This window comes from Tamandua tetradactyla, chromosome 1 (assembly GCF_023851605.1).
Source record: "Tamandua tetradactyla isolate mTamTet1 chromosome 1, mTamTet1.pri, whole genome shotgun sequence".
Lineage (NCBI taxonomy): Eukaryota > Metazoa > Chordata > Mammalia > Pilosa > Myrmecophagidae > Tamandua > Tamandua tetradactyla.
Window position 1 is genome coordinate 41,697,101 of NC_135327.1, and position 26,993 is coordinate 41,724,093.

Below are 26,993 nucleotides of genomic sequence, written 5' to 3' on the forward strand. Positions count from 1 at the left end.
ATAGATATACTGACCAATAGATTCAAATAGAATGTTATGAAATAGACGCTCTCATCAATGGACAATTGATCTTTGGTAAGGCAATCAGCCAACCCATCTGGAACAGAGCAGCCTCTTCAATAAATGGTGCTTAGACAACTGGATATCAATATACAAAAGAATGAAAGAGAATCCACATCTCAAAGACTTAAACATTAGAGCTAAGGCCATAAAACTTTTAGAAGAAAATGTAGGGGAATATCTTATAAATCTTGTAATAGGAGATGGCTTCCTAGACTTTACACCTAAAGTACAAGCATTGAAAAAAGAAATAATAAATGAGAACTCCTCAAAATTAAACACTTCTATGCATCAAAGAACTTTGTCAGGAAACTAAAAAACAGCAGCCTACACAATTGGAGAAAATGTTTGGAAGCCACAAATCAGATAAGGGTTTAGTATCCAGAATATATAGAGATCAACAACAAAAAGATAAGCAACCCAATTAAAAATGGGCAAAATACATTAACAGACACTTCTCAGAAGAGGAAATGTAAATGGCTAAAAGGCACATGAAAAGATTCTGGCTATTAGGGAAATACAAATCAAAACCAAAATGAGATATCATCTCACACCCACTAGACTGGCCATTATAAAAAAAAAACAAAAACAGAAAACGACAAGTGCTGGAGAGGATGTGGAGAAAGAGGCACACTTATCCGCTGTTGGTGGGAATGTAAAATAGTATGACCACTCTGGAAGGCAGTTTGGTGGTTCCTCGGGAAGCTAAATAGAGATTTGCTACATGATCCAGCAATCCGATTACTAGGTATATACTCAGAGGAACTGAAGAGAAGGACACAGACATTTGCACACCAATCTTTATAGCAGCACTATTTATGATTGCCAAGAGATGGAAACAGCCCAAATGTCTATCAATGGATAAATGGCTAAACAAGCTGTGGTATATACATACAATTAAATATTATGTAGCTATAAGACAGAATAAAATCATGAAGCCTGTAACAATGTGGATGAACCTTGAAGACAATATGCAGAGTGAAATTAGCCAGAAACAAAAGGATAACTACTGTATGGTCTCACTAATATGAACTACCATTAATGAGTGAAATTTGAGAGTTAAAGTTAAGAACATAGGTTATCTAGAGATAGAAATAGGGTAGAGATTGGGCAATTGGTGCTGAAAGAATGCAGATTGTGCAACAGGATTGATTGTAAAAAGTCAGAAATGGATAGTACAATACCACCTGATTGTAGCACAATAATATAAGTACATTGAATGAAGCTGAATGTAAGTATGATAGAGGGAGAAGGGCTCGGGGCATAAATGAAACTAGAATGAAAGAGAGAGGAATAAAGACAGAAAATGTAACTTAGGAATGCCTAGAGTGGACAGTGATGGTGATTAAATGTACAAATACAAAAAAAAAGTTTTTGCATGAGGGAGAAAACATGAATGTCAACATTGCAAGGTGTTGAAAATGGATGATATGCAGGAAAAAGCATAATCAATGCAAGCTAGTAACACTGTAATATGTTTCCAGTGAATGTAACAAAGGCATTATGCCAAAACAATGTCAACAGGCAGGAAGGGGCATGGGGGAGGGGTACGGATTCTTTGAGGAAGAAAAGAAAAGGTCTTCAGATAGACTATGGTAGCAAAGGCATGTGTATGCACTTAGGTTGGATTGTATGATGTGTGAATAAAACTGTTTAAAAATGAACAAAGAGTGGCCTCAGGGTAGTGGGGGTGATCACAGGGTCGGGTACAGGAAAAACTGGTCCACAGTCATGGTGTCTGGCAGGCCCACTAGCACTGTGGACTAGCTCATCAACTGATTCTCCCCGTACTGGTTAGCTCCCCAGGCCTCTGGCAGAAACCTGCCAGGGGACTGCTCCCTGGGGAAGCAGCCCCCTTGCTGAGCTCACAAGACCTCTAGTCCCTCTGGCCCAGAGGGGTGGGTTTGAGGGAGGAGGAGACTCGAGCATGCCATCTGCTGGCCAAATGTAGTAAGTGCAGTTCAGCTGCACCAGTCAGGGAGGGGAGAGCTTGAGGGAGGAGGAGCCTCACAGTTGCCACCTTCTGGGGAGAAGGGGGAAAGAGTCAAACCTGGGTCTCCTGCATGGTAGGCAGCCATTCTGCCACTGGAGTACCCATGCATGCCGGCCTCGCGTATAATAGACCCTTAAGTTGAATTGTAACCCCTACATGAGATCTGGACCATGATTTGATGAAGAATAACTGACAAAGTGCAAAAGGAAACATTCAGCAAAAATTAAGTAAATACAAAGCTTTAGAAGAGTGAAGGAAACCAATTTGCAAAACAATCATATCACAAAAATCAACAGAAAAATCACAAAGCACACAAAGATCCAAGCAGAAATTCCAGAGGGGAGACAGAATATAGAACAACTACTCAAGGATATTTATAAAGAAATAAATGATATCAGGAAGATACAAGAGGAGAATAAAGAAGAATTCTGAGGTTAAATAGAAAAGTGGCATATCTCACAGAAATGAAAGATACAGTAGACCAAATAAAAAATATACTTGAGATACATGATAGCAGATTCGAAGAAGTAAAAGGAAGAATAAGTGAGGTAGAAGATAGAACAATAGAATTAGAGTGCACAAAAAAACAAATGGCAGAAAGATGGAAAAAACACAACTGGAACTTAGGGAAATGATGGACAAGAGGTGCACAAATATAGGAATTATTGATATCCAAGAAGGAGAAGAGAAGAGTAAAGGGTTGGGAAAGTTAGTTGAAGATATAACTGGAGAAAATTTCCCAACCCTTATAAAAGACACAAATATGCAAATGAAAGAGGCCCAGGGAACTTCAAATAGGATAAATCCAAATAGGCCCACTCCAAGACACATACTAATCAGACTGTCAGCTGTTGGGGGCGGGAGAGAAACAGAAACTCTGGAAAGCTGCACAAGAAAAACAATCTACTATATACAAGGGAAAACACATAAGACTGACTTCAAACAACTCGACAGGTACCATGGAAGCAAGAAGGCAGTGGTATGATATTTTAAGATCCTGAGTGAGAAAGGTTTTCAAACCAGAATTCTTTATCCAGCCAAGTTATACTTCAAAATTGACGGAAAGATTAAAAATATTCAAAGACAAAGGAAGACTGAGAGAACTAGTCAACAAGAAACCAGACTTACAAGAAATACAAAGGGAGACATGTCAGTTGATACAAAAAGACAGGAGAGGGATGCCTGGAGGAGGGCACAGAATTGAAGAGTATAAGTAAAGGTAATGTAAAGGAAAAGAAAGAGAGAAGGAAAATAATACACAGATCTGACAAATAAAAACTAAACAACAAGGCAGCAGACTTAAGAACTGTTTTTACAGTAATTACTTTGAATGTTAATGGACTAAACTCACCAATTAAAAGATACAGACTAACAGAATGGATAAAAAAAACATAATTCATCTATATGCTGTTTACAAGAGACACATCTTAGACTCCAGTTCACAGTTAGACTGAAAGTGACAGGATAGAAAAAGATCTTCTATTCAAGCTGTAACCAACAGAAAGTAGGAATAATTATACTAATAGCAGGCAAAATAGACTTTAAATGCAAAGACATCATAAGAGACAAAGATAAAAGGAGCTCCAAAATACATGAGGCACATATTGGAAAAATCGAAGAGAGCTATAGACATATCAATGGTAATAGTGGGAGACTTCAATACAACACTCTCCACTATAGACAGAACAACCATACAGAGGATCAACAAGGAAACAGAGAACCTAAACAATAAGATAAATGAATTAGATCTATTAGACATACATAGATCATTATATCCCAAAACACCAGGATACACATTCTTCTCTAGCACACATGGAATGTTCTCCAGGATAGATGATACACTGGGATATAAATTGAGTCTCTATAAATTTAACAGGACTGAAATTATCCAAAGCACCTTCTCTGATTACAATGAAATAAAGTTGGAAATTAATAATCACCAAAGAACCAAAACTTTCACAAGTATATGGAGATTAGGCAACACACTCAAATAATCAGTGGGTCAAGGAAGAAATTGCTAGAGAAATCAGTAAATATCTGGAGATGAATGATAATGAGAATACAACACATCAAAACTTATGGGATAAGGCAAAGGCAGTGCTGAGAGGGAAATGTATTGCCCTAAATGCTTATATTAAAAAAGAAGAATGAGCAAAACTTGAGGATTTAACTGCTCACCTGGAGAATTTAGAGAAAGAACAGAAAACTAACCCCAAAGCAAATAAAAGAAGAGAAATAATAAAGACTAAAGCAGAAGTAAACAAACTGGAGAACAATAAAACGATAGAATCAACAAATCTAAAAGTTGGTTCTTTGAGAAAATTAATACAATTAATGGTCCCCTAGCTAGTCTAACAAAGAAAAGAGAGAGGACACAAACAAACAAAATCAGAAATGAGAGGGGGGTTGTTACCACTGATCATGGAGAAATTTAAATAATAAGAGAGCATTATTAACAAGTATATGCCAACAAACTAGACAACTTAGAAGAAATGGACAAATTCCTAGAAACGAATTACCTATACTGACTCAAGAAGCAATAGAAGATTTCAACAAACTAATTACAAGTAAAGAGATTCAATCAGTCATCAAAAATCTGCCCACACAAAAAAAGCCCAGGACCTGATGCCTTTGCAGGAGAATTTTATCAAACATTTAAAAAAGAACTAATGCCAATCCTGCTCAAACTCTTCTAAAAAATTGAAGAAAAAGAAATGCTACCTAACTCCTTTTATGAAGCTAACATCACTCTAATACCAAAATCAGATAAGGATGACACAGGAAAAGAAAACTACAGAACAATCTCCCTAATGAACAGAGATGTCAAAATTCTTAACAAAATACTAGCAAATCATATGCAAAGCCACATTAAAAGAATTATACATCCTGGTCAAGTAGGAGTCATACCAGGAATGCAAAGGTGGTTCAACATAAGAAAATCATCAACATAATACAGCAAATTAACAAACTGAAAGGGAGAAATCACATGATCATTTCGGTTGATGCTGAAAAAGCATTTGACAAAATCCAGCTTCCTTTCCTGATAAAAACATTTCAAAGGTCAGGCATCAAAGGAAACTTTCTCAATATCATAAAGGGCATATATGAAAAATCCATAGCCAGCATCATACTTAATGGTGAGAAATTGAAAGCATTCCCCTCGTGACTGGGAGTGAGACAAGGATTCCCACTGTCACCACTATTATTCAACATTGTGTTAGAAGTTCTAGTTGGAGTGATTAAACAGAAGAAATAAAATAGGAAAGGAAGAAGTAAAACTTTCATTATTTGAAGATGACATGATCCTATACTTAGAAAACCCTTAAAAAATCTACAGCAAAACTATTTGAGCTAATAAATAAATCGAGCAAAGTGGCAGGATACAAGATTAATGCACAAAAATCAATAATTTTTCTATACACAAGCAATGACATATCTGAGGTGACAACTAAGGAAAAAATTCCATTCAGAATAGTGACCAGAAGAATTCGGTATCTAGGAATAAGCCTAACCAGGGAGGTCAAGGACTTATATGCAGAAAATTACAAAAAAATAAAAAATACACTGCTAAAAAATTTTAATGACCTAAATAGATTGAAAGATATTCCATGCATAGGGAAACGAAGGTTGAATATCGTCAAGATGTCAATTCTACCCAAACCGATCTACAGATTCAATGTAATACCAATAAAAATCCCAACAATCTACTTTGAAGACTTGGGAAAACTGGTTATCAAATTTATACGTAGGGGCCAAGATGGCGGCTTAGCAATGTGCGCGTTTTACCTTGTCCTCCAGAACAACTACTAAATAACCAGAAATAGTACTGAACAGCTCCTGGAGCCACGTCAGTGACCAGACACACAGCGTACCCCAGTAGGGACCAGCTGGACCGCTGCAAGCCCCCCCAAAACCATGAGTTCTCCAAGATGCGGTGGCCAGCGTCTGGTGCCACTCCTCCACAGGCAGCTTCCCAGAGGGAAAGGAAAGAGACTCTAAACCCGGTCAAGGCAGAGGTCGCTCATTGGGCTCATGGAAAAAGAGGAAAGGGGAGGAAATGGAGGCTTTAGTGGCTGTGCTCTAAGGAGACTTGGCAGCCTCTGGATTCAGCAGTGGGACTTCTCAGGCTGCAACTGCCCCAGGCATAGGCAGAAACGGGCTGCTTTCAGGGCTGTCTCCCACCTGTGCCTTCCCCAGGAGAGGGGTAAAGCCCAATTCAGGTGGAATCCCTCCCTCAAGGAATTCAGACCCCAGGGCTTGGCAATTTGAAGCCATTAAAACCAGCCTACAACCTCTCCTCCGTCTCCACCACACCCCAACCAGGGAGAGTCTTCCAAAGTTAAAAGTGCTGCAACATCTTTTGCTGGTGCAACCCACAGGCAGACGCGCCACATACTGCGTAGCATAAGAAGAACAGAGCCCAGAGACTTTACAGGAGTCTTTTAACCTGCTGGATGTCACCATCAGGGAAAACTGAAGCTGGTGACTCCTTGCCCCTGATAGGAGGCCAGTTTAGTCCAGGAAAACCCGGCTGGAGTCTATAATACCTACGTAGACCCTCCTAAGGGTGGAGAGGGAAAAGGCACCATACAAGCAGGGCAAGAAACAAGAAAACAAGAACTGAAAAATTCTCCTCTGTTAAACAAAACCTAAGCTAGAGGTTCATAAAAAGCTGAACTGAAGGTCAAAGAACAGATAGACAACAAATTCATCTAGCAAGAAAAACCTAGGTAAGAGAAGTGAAAGCAATCACCAGAATAAACTCATGAAGGTAATTAAATGTCTAGACACCAGCAAAAAATAACAAATCACACCAGGAAAATTGAAGATATGGCCTAGTCAAAGGAACAAACCAATAGTTCAAATGAGACAGAAGAGCTGAAACAACAAATTCAGAATATACGAACAGGCATGGAAAAACTCATCAAAAATCAAATCAATGAATTGAGGGAGGATATGAAAAAGGCAAGGAATGAACAAAAAGAAGAAATGGAAAGTCTGAAAAAACAAATCACGGAACTTATGGGGATGAAAGATACAGTAGAAGAGATGAAAAAAACAATGGAAACCTACAATGGTAGATTTCAAGAGACAGAGGTTAGGATTAGTGAACTGGAAGATGGAACATCTGAAATCCAACAAGATACAGAAACTATAGGGAAAAAAATGGAAAAATATGTGCAGGGACTCAGGGAATTGAATGATAATATGAAGCACACAAATATACGTGTCATGGGGGTCCCGGAAGGAGAAGAGAAGGGAAAAGGAGGAGAAAAACTAATGGAAGATATTATCACTGAAAATTTCCCAACTCTTATGAAAGACCTAAAATTACACATCCAAGAAGTGCAGCGTACTCCAAAGAGAATAGATCCAAATAGACATTCTCCAAGACACTTACAAGTCAGAATTTCAGAGGTCAAAGAGAAAGAGAGGATCTTGAAAGCAGCAAGAGAAAAGCAAGCCATCACTTACAAGGGAAACCCAATAAGACTATGTATAGATATCTCAGCAGAAACCATGGAGGCGAGAAGACGGTGGGATGATATATTTAAATTACTAAAAGAGAAAAACTGCCAACCAAGAATTCTATACCCAGCAAAATTGTCCTTCAAAAATGAGGGAGAAATTAAAACATTTTCAGACAAAAAAATCACTGAGAGAATTTATGACCAAGAGACCAGCCCTGCAAGAAATACTAAAGGGAGCACTAGAGACAGATACAAAAAGACAGTAGAGAGAGGTGTGGAGAAAAGTGTAGAAAGAAAGAAAATTAGATATGACATACACAATACAAAAGGCAAAATGGTAGAGGAAAGTATTACCCAAACAGTAATAACACTAAATGTTAATGGATTGAGTGCCCCAATCAAAAGACATAGACTGGTAGAATGGATTAAAAAACAGGATCTTTCTATATGCTGTCTACAGGAAACACATCTTAGACCCAAAGATAAACATAGGTTGAAAGTGAAAGGTTGGGAAAAGATATTTCATGCAAACAACAACCAGAAAAGAGCAGGAGTAGCTATACTAACATCCAACAAATTAGACTTCAAATGCAAAACAGTTAAAAGAGACAAAGAAGGATACTATGTACTAATAAAAGGAACAATTCAACATGAAGACATAACAATCATAAATATTTATGCACCGAACCAGGATGCCCCAAAATACATGAGGCAAACACTGCAAACACTAAAAAGGGAAATAGACACATCTACCATAATAGTTGGAGACTTCAATTCCCCACTCTCATTAACAGACAGAACATCTAGACAGAGGATCAATAAAGAAACAGAGAATTTGAATACTACAATAAATGAGCTAGACTTAACAGACATTTATAGGGCATTACACCCCACAACAGCAGGATACACGTTTTTCTCAAGTGCTCATGGATCATTCTCAAAGATAGACCATATGCTTGGTCAGAAAGCAAGTTTCAACAAATTTAAAAAGATTGAAATCATGAAAAATACTTTCTCATATCACAAGGGAATGAAGTTGGAAATCAATAACAGGCAAAGCTCCAGAAAATACACAAATATGTGGAGGCTCAACAAAACACTCTTAAACAACCAGTGGGTCAAGGAAGAAATTACAAGAGAAATCAGTAAATATCTCAAGGCAAATGAAAATGAAAACACAACATATCAAAACTTATGGGATGCAGCAAAAGCAGTGATAAGAGGGATATTTACTGCCCTAAATGCCTATATCAAAAAAGAAGAAAGGGCAAAAATACAGGAATTAATTTTCTACTTGGAAGAACTGGAGAAAGAACAGCAAACTAAGCCCAAAGCAAGTAAAAGGAAAGAAATAACAAAGATTAGAGCAGAAATAAATGAAATTGAGAACATGAAAACAATTGAGAAAATCAATAAAACCAGAAGTTGGTTCTATGAGAAAATCAAGATGATTGATGGGCCCTTAGGAAGACTGACAAAAAAAGAAGAAGAGAGAGGATGCAAATAAATAAGATCAGAAATGGAAGAGGAGACATAACCACTGATTCCACAGAAATAAAGGAGGTAATAACAGGATACTATGAACAACGTTATGCAATTAAATACAACAATGTAGATGAAATGGACAACTTCCTATAAAGGCATGAACAACCAACTTTCACTCAAGAAGAAATAGATGACCTCAACAAACTAATCACAAGTAAAGAAATTGAATCAGTCATTAAAAAGTTTCCCAAAAAGAAAAGTCCAGGACCAGACGGCTTCACATGTGAATTCTACCAAACATTCCAGAAAGAATTAGTACCAATCCTGCTCAAACTCTTCAAAAAAGCTGAAGTGGAGGGAAAGCTACCTAATTCATTCTATGAAGCCAACAGCACGCTCATACCAAAACCAGCAAAGATATTACAAAAAAAGAAAACTACAGACCAATCTCTCTAATGAATACAGATACAAAAATCCTCAACAAAATTCTAGCAAATCGAATCCAGCAACACATTAAAAGAATTATACATCATGACCAAATAGGATTCATCCCAGGTATGCAAGGATGGATCAACATAAGAAAATCAATTAATGTAATACACCATATCAACAAATCAAAGCAGAAAAATCACATGATCATCTCAATTGATGCAGAGACGGCATTTGACAAAATTCAACATCCCTTCCTGTTGAAAACACTTCAAAGGATAGGAACACAAGGGAATTTCCTTAAAATCATAAAGGGAATATATGAAAAACCCACAGCTAATATCGTCCTCAATGGGGAAAAACTGAAAACTTTCCCCCTAAGATCAGGAACAAGACAAGGATGTCCACTATCACCACTGTTATTCAACATTGTGTTGGAAGTTCTAGCCAGAGCAATTAGACAAGAAAAAGAAATACAAGGCATCAAAATTGGAAAGGAAGAAGTAAAACTCTCACTGTTTGCAGATGATATGATACTATATGTCGAAAACCCTGAAAAATCCACAGTAAAAGTGCTAGAGCTAATAAACGAGTACAGCAAAGTGGAGGTTACAAGATCAACACTCAAAAATCTGCAGTGTTTCTATACACTAGTAATGAACAATCTGAGGGGGAAATCAAGAAATGAATTCCATTTACAATTGCAACTAAAAGAATAAAATACTTAGGAATAAATTTAACTAAAGAGACAAAAGACCTATACAAAGAAAACTACAAGAAACTGTTAAAAGAAATCACAGAAGACCTAAATAGACGGAAGGGCATACCGTGTTCATGGATTAGAAGACTAAATATAGTTAAGATGTCAATTCTACCTAAATTGATTTACAGATTCAACGCAATACCAATCAAAATTCCAACAACTTACTTTTCAGAAATAGAAAAACCAATAAGCAAATTTATCTGGAAGGGCAGGGTGTCCCGAATTCCTACAAGTATCTTGAGGAAAAAAAACAAAGCTGGAGGTCTCATGCTGCCTGACTTTAAGGCATATTATGAAGCCACAGTGGTCAAAACAGCATGGTACTGGCATAAAGATAGATATATCGACCAATGGAATCGAATAGAGTGTTCAGATATAGACCCTCTCATCTATGGACATTTGATCTTTGATAAGGCAGTCAAGCCAATTCACCTGGGACAGAACAGTCTCTTCAATAAATGGTGCCTAGAGAACTGGATATCCATATGCAAAAGAATGAAAGAGGACCCGTATCTCACACCCTATACAAAAATTAACTCAAAATGGATCAAAAATCTAAACATTAGGTCTAAGACCATAAAACAGTTAGAGGAAAATGTAGGGAAATATCTTATAAATCTTATAATTGGAGGCGGTTTTATAGACCTTACACCTAAAGCAAGAGCACTGAAGAAAGAAAGAAAGAAATGGGAACACCTCAAAATTAAACACTTTGGTGCATCAAAGAACTCCATCAAGAAAGTAAAAAGACAGCCTACACAATGGGAGACAATATTTGGAAATAACATATCAGATAAAGGTCTAGTATCCAGAATTTATAAAGAGATTGTTCAACTCAACAACAAAAAGACAGCCAATCCAATTACAAAATGGGCAAAAGACTTGAACAGACACTTCTCAGAAGAGGAAATACAAATGGCCAAAAGGCACATGAAGAGATGCTCAACGTTCCTGGCCATTAGAGAAATGCAAATCAAAACCACAATGAGATATCATCTCACACCAACCAGAATGGCCATTATTAACAAAACAGAAAATGACAAGTGCTGGAGAGGACGTGGAGAAAGAGGCACACTTATTCACTGTTGGTGGGAATGTCAAATGGTTCAACCACTGTGGAAGGCAGTTTGGCGGTTCCTCAAAAAGCTGAATATAGAATTGCCATATGACCCAGCAATAACATTGCTAGGTATCTACTAAGAGGACATAAGGGCAAAGAAACAAACGGACATTTGCACACCAATGCTTATAGCAGCATTATTTACAACTGCAAAGAGATGGAAACAGTCAAAATGTCCATCAACAGACGAGTGGCTAAACAAACTATGGTATATACATACGGTGGAATATTATGCAGCTTTAAGACAGAATAAAGTTATGAAGCATGTAATAACATGGATGGACCTAGAGAACATTATGCTGAGTGAGACTAGCCAAAAACTAAAGGACAAATACTGTATGGTTTCATTGATATGAACTGATATTAGTGAATAAACTTGGACTATTTTGTTCATACCAGAGACCATCAGGAGATAGAAATAGGGTAAGATATTGGGTAATTGGAGCTGAAGGGATACAGACTGTGCAACAGTACTGGATACAAAAACTCAGAAATGGACAGGAATGAAGCTGCATGTGAGAATGATAGAGGGAGGAGGGCTGGGGACATAAATGAAATCAGAAAGAAAGATAAGACGTTAAAGATCGAGATGGTATAATCTAGGAATGCCTGGAGTGCATAATAATAGTGAAATGTACAATGAACAAATTTAAGAATGTTTTGACATGAGGAAGACCAAAGGAATGTCATTATTGCAGGTTGCTGAAAATAGATGATAACTAATACTTTAAAATGTCACCTTATGTGTGAGACTAAAGCAAAAAATGTTTATTTGTTACAAAATTTAGATTTTGACTAGAGTATTTCCTAATAAAACTCATGTAGATAGTTTGATTGAATGTCATAAGTACTTGGAATCTCAGGTAGCACATGAGATTTTGTTGGTTTGTCCAGAGTGATCCCCCGATGAATCCCAGAATGATTTGATCAGTGACTGGAAAAGTATTTGCAAGCCCCCTTCGGGGCCTGGTGAGAGTGGGGAGAAATTCAACTTCCCCAAGTTGAATTCTTGATATTCTCACAAGCAGTGTGGACAACCAAAGCTATAGGCTGAGCCCCCAGTCTTGGGGTTTGTTCACATGAAACTTAACCCCACAAAGGATAGGTCAAGTCTACTTAAAATTTAGGCCTAAGAGTCACCCCCAAGAGAGCCTCTTTTGTTGCTCAGATGTGGCCTCTCTCTCCAGCCAATATGATGAGCAGTCTCACCACCCTCCCCCTCTCTGCGTGGGACATGACTCCTAGGGGTGTGGACCTTCCTGGCAACATGGGACAAAGATCCTGAAATGAGCTGAGACTCAGCATCAAAGGACTGAGAAAAACCCTAGAATGAGCTGAGAATTAACATCAAGGGATTGAGAGAACCTTCTCAACCAAAAAGGGGAAGAGTAAAATGAGACAAAGTGTCAATGGCTGAGAGATTCCAAACAGAGTCGAGAGGTTATCCTGGAGGTTATTCTTACGCATTAAGTAGATATCACCTTGTTGTTCAAGAGGTAGTGGAGAGGCTGGAGGGAATTGCCTGAAAATGTAGTGCTGTGTTCCAGTTTCTTGATGATGATTGAACAATGATATAGCTTTCACAATGAGACTCTGTGAATGTGAAAACCTTATGACTGATGCTCCTTTTAGCTACTATATCAACAGAAGAGTAGAACATATGGAATAAAAATAAATAATAGGGGGAACAAAGGTTAAAATAAATTCAGTTTGAAATAGTGGTAAATGAAAGCAAGGGGTAAGGGGTATGGTATGTATAGTTTTTTTTCTCTATTATCATTTTATTTCTTTTTCTGTTGTCTTTTTATTTCTTTTGCTAAATCGATGCAAATGTACTAAGAAATGATGAATATGCAACTATGTGATGATATTAAGAATTACTGACTGTATATGTAGAATGGAATGATATCTAAATGTTTTGTTAATTTTTTTTAATTAATAAAAAAAGTTAAAAAAAAAAACACTGAATGAAGCTGCATGTGAGAATGATAGAGGGAGGAGGGCTGGAGACATAAATGAAATCAGAAAGAAAGATAGATGTTAAAGATTGAGATGGTATAATCTAGGAATGCCTAGAGTGTATAATAATGGCGAAATGTACAAGGTACAATTTTTAAAATGTTTTTGCATGAGGAAGAACAAAGGAATGTCATTATTGCAGGGTACTGAAAATAGATAGTAATTAATATTTTAAAATGTCACCTTCTGTGTGATACTAAAGCAAAAAATATTTGGTAGAAAATTAATATTTTGACTAGTGCATTTCCCAATATAACTTATGTAGATAGTTTTATTGAATGCCATAAGTACTTGGGATCTCAGGTAGGACATGAGATTTTGTTGGTTTGTCCGGAGTGATGCCCCGGTAAATTCCAGAGTGATTCGATCAGTGAGTGGAAAAGTATCTGCAAAGCCCCTTTCGGGAAGTGGTGAGAACGGGGAGAAATCCAACTTCCCCAAGTTGAATTCTTGATATTCTCACAAACAGTGTGGACAACCAAAGCTATAGGCAGAGCCCCCAGTCTTGGGGTTTGTTCATATGAAACTTAACCCCGCAAAGGATAGTTCAAGTCTACTTAAAATTTAGGCCTAAGAGTCACCCCCAAGAGAGCGTCTTTTTTGTTGCTCAGATGTGGCCCCTCTGTCCAGCCAACACAAGAGCAGTCTCACCACCCTACCCCTCTCTACCTGGGACATGACTCCCAGGGGTGTCTACCTTCCTGGCAACGTGGGACAGAGATCTTGGAATGAGCGGAGACTCAGCATCAAGGGATTCAGAAAAACCCTAGAATGAGCGGAGACTTAGCATCAAGGGATTGAGAAAATCTTCTTGACCAAAAGAGGGAAGAGGGAAATGAGACAAAGTGTCAACGGCTAAGAGATTCCAAACAGAGTCGAGAGGTTATCCTGGAGGTTATTCTTACGCATTAAGTAGATATCACCTTGTTGTTCAAGAGGTAGTGGAGAGGATGGAGGGAACTGCCTGAAAATGTAGAGCTGTGTTCCAGTAGCCATGTTTCGTGAGGATGATTGAATAATGATACAGCTGTCACAATGTGACTGTGTGATTGTGAAAACCTTGTGTCTGATGCTCCTTTTATCTACCTTGTCAACAGACGAGTAGAACATATGGAATAAAAATAAATAATAGGGGGAACAAATGTTAAAATAAATTTAGTTTGAAATGCTAGTGATCAGTGAAGGCAAGGGGTAAGGGGTATGATAGGTATAATCTATTTTTTTCTTTCCTGTGTTCGTTTCATTTCTTTTCTATTTTTGTCTTTTTGTTTCTTTTTCTGAATTAATGCAAATGTTCTAAGAAATGATGAATATGCAACTAAGTGATGATATTGTGAATTACTGAGTATGTTTTATTTTGTTTCTTATTTTTTTAATTAATAAATTTTTAAAAATTTATATGTAAAGGAAAGAGACTTCAAACAGCTAAAGATATCCTAAAAATGAAAAGCAAACTGGGAGGTCCATCACTTCCTGAGTTTAAAGCTTACTGTAAAGCCACAGTGATTAAAACAGCATGGCACTGGCACAAAGACAGAAAGACTGACCAGTGGAATAGAATTGAGAGTGCAGACAGTGACCACCAAATTTATGGGTACTTGATCTTCGATAAGGCCCCCAAATCTGGTGAATTGGGATAGAATAGTCTTTGCATGGGAGAACTGAATATTAAATACTAATTAAATATTAAATACTAATATTAAACACAATCTTAAATACCATTAGATTCACTATCAAAACTGTGTGCATTCTCAAAAGAATGAAAGAAGACCCCTACCTTACACCCTATACAAAAATTAATTCAAAATGGATCAAAGACCTAGATGTAAGAGCCAGTACCATAAAATTTCTTTTAAAAAAATGTGGGGATTTTATCTATGGTATGGACAGATGAGTAAAACATAAGAATTAAAATAAATAAATAATAAGGGGAACAAAAGTTAAAATTAATATATATATATATATGTATATAGGATTCATGGAAATACTAGTGGTCAATGAGAGGGAGGGGCAAGGGGCATGGTATGTATGAGTTTCTTCTTTTTTCTTTTTATTTCTTTTTCTGGAGTGATGCAAATTTTCTAAAAAATAATCATAAGTGATTTTTAACTGGAATATTGGTTCATTTGCCATGAAATTGAAGGGGTTAGCTATGCATTGGGGAAATTAAATTTTTACATATATCTGTGATATGATTTGTAACAATTAACCACACAGTTTGTATCTATCTTTCTATTTTACTTATAATGGTTTCTACCATGCATACATTTTGTATTTAAATTTACTGATTTACTAATACCTTATGTTTTTTGTGTTTTTATATCATATTTTAAACATTTTTTCCATATCTGAATTTATAAACTAAACCTTCCATGGTGTCTTCCTTATTGAAAAAAAAATCATGGTGATGAATATACAAATATGTGATAATATTGTGAGCCATTAATTGTATACCATGTATGGAATATTTGTATGTTAAGAATGCATGTGCTTGTACATTGTTGTATCAATAAAAAATTTTTTTTTAAATGTGGGGAAACATCTTCAAGCTCTAGTAATAAGAGGTAGCTTCTTAAACTTTACACTGAAAGCACAAATTGTGAAAGAAAAAATAGACAAATGGGAACTCCTTAAGATTAAGAGCTTCTGTGCCTCAAAGGACTTTGTTAAAAAGGATGAAGTGGCAGCCAACTCAATGGGAGAAAATATTTGGAAACCACATACAGGATAAAGGTTTGATATCTTGTGTACATAAAGAAATTATACAACTCAGCAACAAAAGAACAAACAACCCAATTATAAAATGGACAGAGGAAATGAATAGGCACTTTTATGAAGAGCAAATACAGATGGCTCAAAAGCACATGAAGAGCTGCTCATCTTCATAGGTCATAAGGGAAATGCAAATTAAGACAATGAGATAAAACTTCACACCTATAAGAATAGCTGCTATTAAACAAACAGGGAACTATAAATGTTAGAGAGGATGCAGAGAAATTGAAACATTTATTTACTGTTGGTGGGAATGTAAAATGGTTCAGCTGCTATGGAAGTTAGTTTGGCAATTGATCAGAAAACTAAATATTGAGTTGCCCTATGACCCTACAATACCAATACTTGGTATATACCCAGAAGAGTTGAGGACAGTGACACAAACAGACACTTGCACGCTGATGGTCACAGCAGCACTATTCACAATTGCCAAGAGATGGAAACAATCCAGGTGCCCATCAACAGACAAATGGATAAACAAAATGTGGTATATACATACGATGGAATATTGTGTAGCATTTAGACAAAATGATATCCTGAAACATATGACAACGTGTATGATCCTTGAGGACATAATACTGAGTAAAATAAGTCAGACACTAAAGGACTGTATGGTTCTGCTATTATGACTCTGATAAAGCTGCCAGTATTTTGGAGCAACTAGAAGGAAAAATCTAAGATGAGGGCATGGTAGCCCATGACAAACTATGGGAACTGTTCTGTAGCTGCTTGCTGAAGTGTGCTTTGAAAATTATTGCTTTTTATCTCTTTTCTTTGTGTGTGTGTGTGTGTGTGTGTGTGTGTATGCTATATTTTACAACCAAAAAAATGGTTTAAAAAAACTATAGGCAGTTAATATTAGGTAAAATAAATTCCTGAAATCAAAAATTTTTAAATATTTAGTAACATAGCTCACTACTGTAGCAAAGTTGATATTTGTAATAACTTTTTGATATTTTGAGAACACACAGTTTTGATAGTTAATCAAATAGTATTTAAGATAGTGTTTAATATTTAGAATTCAAGAAATTCTGATATCTGTAGCTATAGATTTTTTTCCTTTCTTGCTTTAATTTTAAATTGGTTTATGAGGCATATTGTACAAATAGGCTTTACGATGATTACTCAGATTTTTTTAAAATATGCCTATGGATAAGATATCCATGTTAGGTGGTTAAGATTTCCATATGTTTATTGTAAACATATTTGTATCTTCATATTGTCCTGAAATAAGGAAAATATTTAGTAATATAGGTCATTAGTATAGCAATGTAAATATATGTAAGAACTTTCTACTTGATATTTTGAGAATATTCACAGGTTTGATGGCAGATCAAACGGTATCTAAGTTAGTGTTTAATACTTAGAATTTAAGAACTTTACTATCTGAATTTGTAGATTTTTTTCCTTGCTGCCTAAATTTTAAATTGGTTCATGAAACTTATTGCGCAAACACAGGCTTTACAATGATTAAATGGATACTTTATTTAAATATGCCTATGGTTAAACTAACTAAGATATCCATTTTTGGTGGTTCTAAGTGTATTGTTTGTTTTCTTAAATTAAAAAAAAAAATGGACAGAGAGAAATAAGCGCTAGAGAAAATGCAGAGAAAGAGACGTACCTATTTATTGTCGGTAGGAAAACTGAGAGGTGCAGCCCCTTGGAGGGCAGTGTGGTGATTCCATAGGAGGCTAGGGGTAGAGTTACCATATGATCCTGAAACCCCATTGCTCAGTATATACCTGGAGGAACTGAGTGTGGGGACACGATTGGACATTTGTACGCTGGTGTTTATGGCAGCAGCGTTCCCGAGTTACAATGCATGGAGGTGGCCTATCGGTACAATGACTGAGGAATGGAAGGGGAAACTATGGTGTATAAATACAATGGACTACTGAGTGGACATAAGGAGGAATGAAGTTCTGAGGCATGCAACTAGGTGAATGAAACTTCGGACTGTATGTTGAATGAAATATCAAAAACAAAAAGATAAATCATGCCACACTCATATGGACTAAACTACAATATAAAAATGTGGTGAACTAAAGTCGAGAGCATGGGTTATCAGGTTTGGGCCTATTGTAAAGGGTCCTAGATTGTAAGTTCTTACAGCAGTCACATATATTCAGGAGTTGTAATTGTTGTATCTAAATTCTGAGATACTGAGCTGTTTATATATAACCTGGTCATTCCCAGTAACTTCGGGTTTTCTATGACACTTGAGACTCAGAGTTAGAGCTCTGAAGTTATGGAAGTCAGCAGTAACCCATACAGGAACTGTTTAAAAAGATGAAAAAGGGTTCAGACTTCAACTAGAGATATGAAGGAAGCTGATCTGGATAGGACTAAAGTAGAGCAGAATACAGGGTAAAAGATGATATTGTCCATATTTTTTTTGTTTTTGTTTTGTTTTTTTGATATCGTCCATATTTTTAAACTTCTACTTTTGTGTGAGATCAAAGGGAGAGATGTTTATTTGGTGCAAAATTTATATTTTGGGTAGTGCATTATCTAATTTAACTTTTCAGGTTAGTTTAGTTCAACACTGTTAAGTACATGGAATCTTGAATAGGCATGAGATTTTATTGTTTTTTTTCCAGGTTAGTGTGATACCCCAATATATCCCAGAGTAATTTGTGCAGTGTATAAAGAAGTATTTACAAGTTCCCCTTGGGGCACTGGGGAGAAAGGAGGAAATATTCAACTTACCCATTTGGAGAATTTCTGATATTCTCGCAAGCAGTGGAGACAACCAAATCAATAGGCTGAGCCCTTGATCTTGGGGTTTGCCCTTATGAAACTTATTCTTGCAAAGGATAGGCTAAGCCTACTTAAAATTTTGCTGAAGAGTCATCCCTAGAAAATCTCTTTTTTGCTCAGATGCAGGTTCTCTCTCTAAGCCAACTTGACAGGTGAACTCACTGCCCCGCCCTCCCAATGTGGGACATGACTCCCAGGGGTGTAAATCTTACTAGCAACGTGGGACAGAACTCCTGGGATGTGCTGGGACCTTTATCAAGGGATTGAGAGAGCCTTCTTGACCAAAAGGGAGAAGAAAGAAATGAGACAAAGTTTCAGTGGCCAAGAGATTTCAAACAGAGGTTATCCTGGAGGTTATTTTTATGCATTATATAGATATCCCTTTTTAGTTTATGGTATATTGGGCATGGCTGGACGGAAGTACCTGAAACTGTTGAGCTGTGTTCAGTAACCCTGATTCTTAAAGACAATTGTATAAAGATATAACTTTTACAATGTGACAGTGTGATTATGAAAACCTTGTGTCTGATGCTCCTTTTATCCAGGGTATGGACAAATGAGTAAAAAAAATGCATAAAAAATAAATAAATAATGGGGGGGATAAGGGGTAAAATAAATTGGGTAGACTGAAATACTAGTGGTCAATGAGAGTGAGGGGTAAGGGGCATGGGATGTATGAATTTTTTCTTTTTATTTCTTTTTCTGGAGTGACGCAAATGTTCTAAAAAATTATCATGGTGATGAATACACAACTATGTAATGATATTGTGAACCATTGATTGTACACAATGTATGGATTGTACATGTGTGAAGATTTGTCAATAAAAAAAAAATAGAAACACTCATTCGTTGGTGGTGGGAATGTAAAATGGTGCAGCCGCTGTGGAAGCCAGTTTGGCGGTTCCTTGGAAAATCAGGAATTACCATATGACCCAGGATTCCCATTTTTAGGTACATACCCAGAAGATCTGAAAGCAGGAACTCAAAAATGCTTGTACAGCTATGTTCATGGTGGCATCTTCCCCAATTGCCAAAAGGTGGAAGCAACCCAAGTGTCCATCAACTGATGAATGGATATTCTTGACCAAAAAGGAAAAGAAAGAAATGAATAAAATGTGGTATATACTGACATAGGAATATGATTCAGCTGTAAAAAAGAATGAAGTTCTGATTCATGCAACAACATGGATGAACCCTGAAGACATCATGATGAGTGAAATAAGCCAGACACAAAAAGGCAAATATTACATGATTTCACTGATATGAAAAAATTAGAATAAATAAACTCACAGAGTCAGAATCTAGAATGTAGGTTACCCAGGGGCTGTGGTGGGGGCAAGGAATTGGGACTCAATGTTTAAATTGTACAGTTTCTATTTGGGTCGACTGCAAATTTGGTAATGAATGGTGGTGATGATAGCACAACATTGTGAATATAATTTACACCACCGAATTATACATGTGAATGTGATTAAAGGGAGAAATTTTAGGTTATATATATGTTACTGGAATGAAAATTAAAAAAAAAATCTGTGGAATTGTACAACACAGTTAACTCTAAGTTAAACCATGGACTATAGTTAATAGCACAACAATTGCTTTCAACAATTACAACAAATGTTCCACACCAACGCAAGCTGTTAATAATAGGGTGGTAAAAGGGAACTCAATATTTTCTTCACAATTTTTCTGTAAACCCACACCCTCTCCAATAAAATAAAGTTAAAAAATCACCTCATCCAAGCAAATAAAAGGATGGAGAAATGCCAAGAGTAATTTGGGGGGAAGATTACTTTGGCAGAAAATGTCTCCTTGAGGAAACTAAGAGTAGAGAAAGTCTTCCTCCTAGCAAATCCTAGTTTAAGCCAAACAGGGGAATGAGTACAAAATCTTGCCCAGTGGGATATGGGCATTTCCTGATTTTGCCCAGAGTTCCCTTTTTGTGCTTCATCTTTTTCCTTTCCTCAGGTTTTGTTGGGGATTTTACAACTTAAGCAGGGCTATACACTTGGGGTTCTCTCAGCTGCTCTGGCAGAATAGGCACTCCTTTTAGCAGTATGCTAACATAAATAAACACTCTAAAGACGCTCCTATAATCTAACAGAACTTTGACCACTGTAGATGTCAAAACAGGGTAGCTTGAGTTTTAGAAAATAACCTAGAAAACAGTAACTTATTCTTCTCAGATGGATACAGAGAGAGGGGCATTGGGAATAGAAGCTGGAGAGAAAAGGTTCTGTGACAGTGGAAATAGCACATGAGACATGCACTGCCCAACAAAACTTTCTGAGATATTGCAAAATGGTCTGTACCTGTACTGTCCAAACAAGTAACCACTGCCACATGGGGTTACTGAGAATTTAACATATGGCTATCGTGACTGAGGAATGAATTTTTAATTTTGTTTAATTCCAATTAACTTAAATTTAAATAGTCGCATATGATTTCCCAGAGGCATACTTAGAAAACACCTCAACATGCCCTAACAACAATAAGGAAGTTACATGGGCCATCTGGTGCATACTGCTGCTTAGTCTTTATTCACTGAATTATACCAAACACATAAAGTTCATTCCTAAAGCTCCCAATAATGCACCTGAGAATATTATACATATGGAACCAATTCCTGCTCCCACAAGTGATGTCTGGCCCACGTGAGGGCATGGCCATTTTTGGACAAAGCTAAAAGCCTAAAAACACATGAATGTACAGACCTAAAAGCAGTGCAGTTACATTTATCTTTGAATAAGGCATATGTGTGCTCAAGTAGGTGACTGCTGGGTAACTTCTGAGTAAGACTGTAAAAGGCATGACTGCCTATAACTCCTTACAGCCCATCTCAAATTGTCCTGGATAAGTAAAAGATATCTTCATTATCAATTGCCCAAATAATATTGTATAATTATCCATTCCCAAACTCAGAGGTTTAAACCATTTATTAAATAGGTATTTATTTAATTCACGAGTCAATTGCTCGGCTCAGCTGGGTGGTCCTTCTGGTGTCCTCTGGGCCCACTCATATGCCTCGCAGTTGTCTGGCTATCAGCTGTGACACCAGTGCCTGAGCCAAGTGACTCTCATCCTCCGACAGGTTAGCCAGGTCACTGTCACCGGGGAGGCAGAGACATGAGGGAACAAGCACAACTATGTGAGTGCTTTTCAATTCCGGAGTCATAGTGGGAAGACACTACCAGGCTATGTGGCAGAGTATAGATTCAAAAAAGGGTAAAGAACCAACAATGCAATCGGTCTACCACACCCACAGGAGGATGGTGCCAAGCATGGTGCCAAGCCCTAGAAACCTTTCTTTCTGGAAAAATCACTGAACCACACCAAACTCATTTACAAATATAGTCTTAAAATCTTAACTTACTTGAGCTATTAAATATATAGAACAGAGATAAATTCCCACTCACTGGCCCCCACAAAAAATATCTTTGGGGCACATGAGGGCACTCCTGCTTTAGGAGAAAGCTAAAGAAAGTCCCAAAGGCACACTATATCTCAAGTAGAACAGTTATATTTATCTTTGAATATGTCATATGCAAGCCCAAGGGGTACCTCTTTTTATTAGGTAAAATGTATAAGACGTGCTTGCCTATAAATTAATGAAACTGATTTTGAACAAAATAAAATTCACACACATAAAGATAAATTTTCTAAAATAAGCAATGCAGTTTTCCAATGTTAACATTTAACAAACCATTTTTTAGAACACCTCTTTTATAATCCTAATCAGAAATGAAATCACATTCTTTTACTGCATCTAACATTCAGGATGTGTTCAGCTAAAACACCAGGAAAGGCCACAATTTCAAACAGCTTATATAGTAAAGGGAATTATTATCTCACATAAAACAGATCCTAAAACTTGACCAACCATCAAGTTTTCCCATGAATGAGGTCCTTCCTGGAACGTGGAGGCTTCAGTGCTAAAACTGGGAAAGTCCCAGGCAGTGACCTGTAGGTCATTTCAAGTTTGGGTATTTCAGTGTTTCGGTGAATCTTCAAGGACTCAAGAACCCTCCTCCCATCATCCTACTCTGGGTCATCAGCATGTACTCTTCAAGCCAGCTCCCCTCAGAGCTGAAAGATGACAGCGATACCTTTAAGCAACAAACAGTGGTACCAAAAAGAAATAAATAGCCATTTTCTCCCATTCTTCTCTCTCTATCCAGAGGGTTTCCCAGAAGCCCTCAGTGATCTCAATGAGCCCTTCCCCCTTATTGGCTAGAACTGAATTTCATGCCTCTTCCCAGGATTCTTCTCAGATTTAGCGAGAGAGTCAAGCTTCGAGGCTGGGTTCAGCCATCTTTCCTGAACCTCGTGGATGTATGGAAGAATGGATCTCAGAACCAAACTGGAGTGACGGAGAGGAGAAAGGAGGTACCGACAGTGAACGCTGCACATCCTCTGGTCAGAGATGCCAATCGCCTAGTTTCTCCACTATGGAATTAGTAGTAGAACACAGACCATTAGCAAGGAAATTTGTATTTGTTACAAGGATTTGACTGTATGCATCTGTGGGAGCTGGTCAGTCATGTACAGGTGTTGCTTCACTGTCTGGTGCTGGGGGTCAGCAGCACAGACGGCCTGGTCCAGGAGAGGAAGAGGCTAAAGGGGGATTCCGCGGGAGAGGCAGTTGCTTCAGGCCCAGCTGCTCTCCCGGAGCTGCACACACGGGCCCAGGCCGACAAGGTGAGCTACCGGACCAAGGTCAATTCCCGTGAGGGGCGACACTACCTGATGTCCCCGCAGACCTTTCCTGTGCAAGACTGCAGCGCTGATTCACTTCCGCCTTTCAAAACGCGCAAGGTCACATGGTGCTGCTATCCCGGAAGCCCACAGGGAGGGGAATTCTGGGAAACGTAGTTCCAGCTTAGGTCGCCTGCTAGTACAAAGCCACATACCACACTGAGCGTAGTTTTAGCCTAGTTAACTCAAGCTAAGTCTAAACAATAATGTGGTTGAACAGGTTGAGTAGAGGTACTTAGCTCTTCTGAAGGAGCATGCCCCTTTATCTTATTTTCTTTCATTTTTTCCCACCACTGTTTAAAGCCCCTGACCACCTAGACAATCAGAGCAGGAAAAAAAAAAAAAAAACAAATTGCGACATATCTCAATTATTCCCAGTAACCCAGTTCAGATAACGCTGTTGAGAGGTCTGCTAAGGATAAACTGTTCACAACCACTTAAGGAGAAGTCAGGTGACTTCCTAAGAACTTGGTCAGCTCCTACATCTCACCCAACTCAGGAAACCCAGACATGTACCTGAGAGACAAATCTTGATAAATTTTGAAAGCGTTATCAACCTATATCAGGGGTAGGGAGACGACAGCTGAAAACTGAAAGACAAAATTTCTGATAGATAAGTAGGAGAGATGCTGCTTCAAAAGATTTTTTGATTTGTTATTTGTATTAGTTAGGGTTCTCTAGAGAACAGAATCAACAGGGAACACTTGCAAATATAAAATTTATGAAAGTGTCTCACATGACCATAGGAACGCAGAGTCCAAAATCCACAGGGCAGGCTGCGAAGCTGATGACTCCGATGGATGGCCTGGATGAACTCCACAGGAGAGGCTCACCAGCCAAAGCAGGAATGGAACCTGTCTCCTCTGAGTCCTCCTTAAAAGGCTTCCCATGATTACATTTAGCATCACTAATTGCAGAAGACACTCCCCTTTGGCTAATTACAAATGGAATCAGCTGTGGATGTAGCTGACGTGATCATGACCTAATCTTATGAAATGTCCTCATTGCAACAGACAGGCCAGCGCTTGCCCAATCAGATAAACAGGTACCACAACTTGGCCAAGTTGACACCTGTCCCTAACCATGACATTATTTAAAGTGGTTACTATATCTGTAAATACATCCCTGAAGCCCAAAATTTTTAGGTAAGAGTATCCTGCAAAGATCTTGTTTAAGCATTCATTCAAAAATCAGGACCTTCACTGATATCAGCATGGATGGACCTCAAAAATATTATGCTGAGTAGAAGAAGTGGGATGTAAAAGACTACATAATATGTAATTCCAATTAGATGAAGTTCTACAATAGAAGAACTAATCTATTGTGGAAAAAATCGGACTCATGTTTTCTGCAGAGCATGGGAGCCAGGTTGGCTGGGAAGGAGCTTGAGGAAACTTTTAGGGGTGATGGGTATGTGCATTTGTTAAAATTCACCAAAGGAGCAATGAAAATGTTCTCAAATTGATTGTGGTGATGAAAGCTCAGCTCTGTAATTATACTGAGAGCCACTCATTGTACAATTTGGATGGTTTGTATGGTGTATAAATAAAACTGTTGTTAAAAAATCACAACAGGGTATACTTAATATTTATGTGGGACTTGGACATGCCATTATGGGGGTCATGATCCAATCCACAGCACCACCCTAAAAGCAGAAGCATTTAATTTTAGAAGCACTAAATGCTCTCCAGATCTGCCCCAGATAAAATTTATGTTAAAAAAGAGACCTAAACAAATACTGAACTCTAGTTAATGACATGCATACTGCAGTGTTTAAGGGTAAGATATACTAATGTCTGCAACTAATTTTGAAATACATCAAAAAATAAGATGGATTGATGGATGGATAGATGGATAGACGTGTAATAAACCAAAAACAGCAAAATGCTAATTGTAGAATCTCAGTGGTACGTATATGGGTGTTCATGGGTTAGCACAGAATTGAGGCATAGATAGATATCAACACACTGATTGGGGAAGAAGTTGGAAAGAAGTCATTGGAAAAGGATTCATAAAAGTTACTATCAATTTAGTGGAGGATGTCCACAGGAATGCCAGACAGCCAGAACACATGGTGTAGTTCACTCTATTCTTTAAAAAATATATGAAATAGTCACCCCTGTTTAATTCAGTTCCTCTCACAGTTTCTAGGTGCTTGCTAAATGACTACCTCCAAGCTGAGTACCTTTGCAAGCATTGTCTATAGAACAGTAAGAATCTTCCTCTGCCTAGTCTCCTTCCAATGCCCCTCTATCAGTCAGCTATAACGTAATGTGCTATATAACAAGCTGTCACATAATTCAGTGGCTTACAACAATATACGATTCCTTGCTTTTGTGTTGCAAAGTGGCTAGGGATTTGGCCCATCTAGGCTGAGTGTAGCTGGGCCAGGCTCCAGGCTCCACGTGTCTCTCTTCCTTCTTGAACTGGCAGGCTGCCTAGGGCATGTGCCTCTCATGGTAATAACAGAAGCACAAGAAGGCAGGACTCTCTACCTAGTACATTTCAAGACTTTACTCACATCATCACTGCTAAAATTCCATTAGCCAAAGCAAGTAGCACAACTAATCCAAATAATCACAGGCTCCCATTTACTCAGACCTGGAAATGAAGGATTTATCTCCAGCTCTTTATCACTGCAAGAGATTCTGGGGCTGCTTGGTCCTGATATGAGATGGGACTCTGCTCCTGAAGCCTCTGTCTGCTTGGATCATCTCTCTGTGTCTTCCACCATGTGGTCAAAACAAGGCATGAGGATGTGTATTAGTTAGGGTTCTCTAGAGAAACAGAATCAACAGGGAACACTCGCAAATATAAAATTTATAAAAGTGTCTCATGTGACCGCGGGAATGCAGAGTCCAAAATCCGCAGGGCAGGCTGTGAAGCTGATGATTCCAACGGAGGGTCTGGATGAACTCCACAGGAGAGGCTCAGCAACCGAAGCAGGAAGAGAGCCTGTCTCTTCTGAATCCTCCTTAAAAAGCTCCAGTGATTAGATTAAGCATCACTCATTGCAGAAGACACTCCCCTTTGGCTGATTACAAATAGAATCAGCTGTGGATGCAGCTGACATGATCATGATTTAATTCTATGAAATGTCCTCATCACAACAGACAGGCCAGCACTTGCCCAACCAGACAAACAGGTACCACCACTTGGCCAAGTTGACACATGAACCTGACCATGACAGGAGGTAACTAGACCAAGACAAAGTGGACAATTCTACTTTGCCTCTTCAGTTTACCTCAAGGTAAAATCCCAAAGGCAGTTAGAAACGTCTGGCCAAGAGAAGGAATACAGCGCCCTTGTTTTTCTGCTTTAGGAGAAGTCCATTAGAGTTCTGATTTCCTCTGTTAAATGTCA

At 37.9% G+C, this 26,993-nt stretch overlaps 1 protein-coding gene across 2 annotated transcripts in view; it reads right to left on the bottom strand.

Annotated features, from left to right (window-relative positions):
• SCP2D1 (SCP2 sterol binding domain containing 1) overlaps positions 1-24,347 on the bottom strand; it is a 35,968-nt gene extending 11,621 nt beyond the window's left edge. Inside the window, exons 1-2 of one of the 2 annotated variants that reach the window (XR_013157177.1) lie at positions 23,619-24,347; positions 19,835-19,954 (exon numbers count right to left, since the gene is read on the bottom strand). The gene's annotated coding sequence lies outside the window, so the exon portion shown is untranslated. Of the gene's footprint in view, positions 1-19,834; positions 19,955-22,755 lie in introns of both variants that reach the window. The other variant, XM_077114839.1, reaches the window with a different exon arrangement.
• Between the last annotated feature and the right edge of the window lie 2,646 nt (positions 24,348-26,993).